The sequence below is a fragment of the Pinus tabuliformis genome, chromosome 1_1 (genome assembly GCF_031772625.1).
Source record: "Pinus tabuliformis cultivar Carrire ecotype Pingquan chromosome 1_1, CPIR1, whole genome shotgun sequence".
Lineage (NCBI taxonomy): Eukaryota > Viridiplantae > Streptophyta > Pinopsida > Pinales > Pinaceae > Pinus > Pinus tabuliformis.
The window spans coordinates 306,828,257-306,831,366 of NC_142297.1; the positions used below are offsets into that span (position 1 = coordinate 306,828,257).

The window sequence follows — 3,110 nt, forward strand, 5'->3', positions numbered from 1 at the left end:
ATTTATTAAATTCAATGAATATAAACAAAGTGGAACTTTGACCGAAAAAAAAAAACACAAAGTGGAACTTTTGATTTTTCACATCTGGAAGATGGAACAGCTTAAACCGCATTTGTTTTGCTCCAAAAGAACTTGTGGTGTGTGAAATACTTCATCTCTCGGGCTTCTGTTAACAAATTACCGAAGATAAAGGTTCTTTGCACTGATAGATGCTCTGACATTTTTCTATAACAGAGGTCAAGCTTATCACTGCCTGTTAATATTCGTCAGACCATCCGTAGAGCTTCCAATAGATTCATTCATTCAATATTCAGCCATTCCTGGTCGAGATCGAGGTGAAATACCGCGGCAGCCTCAGCATTCTTTCCCGCTATCAGTGAAGTGAGATGCCCAAATGCATCTTCTTGGCAGGGAATTATTAGACCCTGCTGGTGATCGAATCCAAATTCCTCCTCAGCCTTCCGGAGCAGCGAACGGAAGAGAGGGTCATTGAGATACGAAGTGGGTATGATGAATCGCCTGCGCTCACTTCCAACATAGACCGGAAAGTGACCCTTCGGAACGTCCCACTGAATATTCTGCTTGTCTTCTGCATGCTCCGAATCTAAGTTCATGTAACGCCCTCTCTTTACCGGTAAGGTTCTTCGGGCATTGACCATCCCTTGGCACTTCCTCACTAGCTGCCGGAGGAGAAGAAGTTGCATTATCCCGTTCCCCTTGCTCCTCCTTCCCATCGCTGTTATACCGGCTGCGAACTGTGAATTAACAGTACAAACGCAAGTGCGAAGATGGATTCTCCTGTGTAAAACAGAGATATCTTCGTTATATAAATAGAATCGAGAATCCAATTGCAAGCTGGACGGTTCTGTTTGGTCAAGAAAATCTGTCACCAGCCCATAAAAATATAATACTGAGACGCGTAATCATGCCGGTGGAAGAAAGTTGAGCGATGTAAACCAGAGGTTGATACGCCACCGTACCCCACTGGCACCCATTAGTCATGGACATGACTGACATAAATGCAGAGACCGGGACCATCAATAACTCAACAACTAGACAACTTGCTGTTTCCCCATTGATCACTGGACGCTGCTCTGCAAATATGAATCTTTCACTTAATTGGTTATATTTAGCTTAGTTATATCATATAATATAAATTAATAAATTAGGTTAGGGTGGTGCATGGTAAAAAAATCTGGAAAATTATGTTTTTATGGTGAAAATGGATTCAACATTATCATAAACTTTTATCGCACTCAAAATCTTGAAGACTGTAACCATGGTTTTCAGCTGGAAATTGAAATATGGCTATAAATTAAATTAGTAGTAAATGCTTATATCTATCAATCTATAATAATAGTCACCAGAATCATTCATTTTATCAAATATTGATTCTTATTTTTAAGTAGACTCTATATTAATCCTATAGGTTATCAATAGGACATGGCCAAAAATTTGTTCATATGACATTTTTAAATTAATTAATTTAATTTAATGGATAAAATTCCATGACTATGAAAATAAATTTGTCTTTGATTTTGATTGATTTTGATTAGGTGTTCTAGAATATTTTATGGATAATTAATTATTGATAATTAAATTGAAATTCTGGAAATTCTATACCAAAATAGACACACCTTTCAATATAATTAGTCTAAATTAAATCAAGATAATTCATAAATATGAAGTGTTATGACAACACAGCAAATAGTAGTAAATGCTCATAGCTATCAATCTATAATAATCACCTAATCATTCATTTTATCAAATATTGATTCTTGAATTTTGAATAGACTTTGTATTAATACTATAGCTTATCAATACCACATGGCTAAGATTCGTTCATTTGACATTTTTAAATTAATTAATTTAATTGAAAGCATTTGACATGGATTTGGATCATTTCCTAACCTCCTTGTCCAGGGATTGGAGGAAAAGCCTCAACACTACATCCTGGTGTTCAACATTTTGATTCTTTGCAAAGGCACAAAAAGTTTCTTTGTGTGTTTGTGTTGTTACATTAGATTCCTCATTATACCTGGGAAGGAGCTTGAGGTAGTCCAAGGGAATGGCATATGGAGGTTGAGGCAGGTTTAAGGGAACATAATTTTTTAGAAATAATCTTAGGATGGCCATTTGGATCAGGGGTGCTTGAATTCCTAGAAGAGCTTGAGGTATTATCAATGGTATGACAGCTGACTAACAGTGGAATAAGGGACTGTTCACAGTATGAGTAAGGTTGCCTTGGGGTTTATTTTTTATCTCCTCAACTTCTTATTTGTCCTCTAGGGGGGCTGCATTGATGAATGGACCACTCTCGAGAGGATATACGGGACCTGTAGGAGAAGATTTAGAACAACGAATTGCAGCCTTCTGTGAACTGGATAAGAATTTTTGTTGAGAGGGGTTTGCACAGGTATGGGACCTTTTAGTAGCCAGAATGAAAAATAAAAATACAGATTGTGGAGTCCCCAATGTGAGAACTCTTCAACCCAAACTTCCCTCACTCACCTAACAATAGGTATGTAATGATTTGTCGTACCCAAGGAAAAGTATTTCACAATTCCTTCCCCGACAAGAGCGCCAAAAAGATGGTGTCGCTTTTCTCACCACTTGGAGAAGGATTTCTTCCAAGGATAGGAAAGCTTCCTAGAGACAACCCCTGGTTTGATTATAGACCAGTGCCTAGGACATCTTAAGGAATCTTTGAAGATTAGTCTTGGGAGCTTGCAGCACTAATAGTTTTCTGTCATGAATAGCTTGAAAGGGTTGGTTCAGAACCATTCATGAAGCACTCTATAAGAAATAGAATGTGTGTAGAATTCCATAGGGAGTAATACTAAAACAGTGGTGGCAAAAGCATATTTAAACTCATAGCGAATCAATTATCAATGGAGATGGAATGGTAGGAGATAACAACGAGAAAATCAATTAAAACAAAGCTTAGATTTTAAGAATTTTGTATCAATGGATCTAGAGGAAAATGAGAGCAATGAGAGGTTTATGAGATGCTGAGATGCATGGAGTGCCTTTTAAAGACCTTATCACCATATCAATACATGCATTCTTTATCAAAAATTTGAATGAAATGAATTTGCATGTAATGGAAA

General features: G+C 37.0%; 1 pseudogene; it reads right to left on the reverse strand.

Moving 5' to 3' along the window:
- Window positions 1–299: 299 nt before the first annotated feature.
- LOC149212768 (protein SMALL AUXIN UP-REGULATED RNA 12 pseudogene) lies at window positions 300–734 on the reverse strand (annotated as a pseudogene).
- Between the last annotated feature and the right edge of the window lie 2,376 nt (window positions 735–3,110).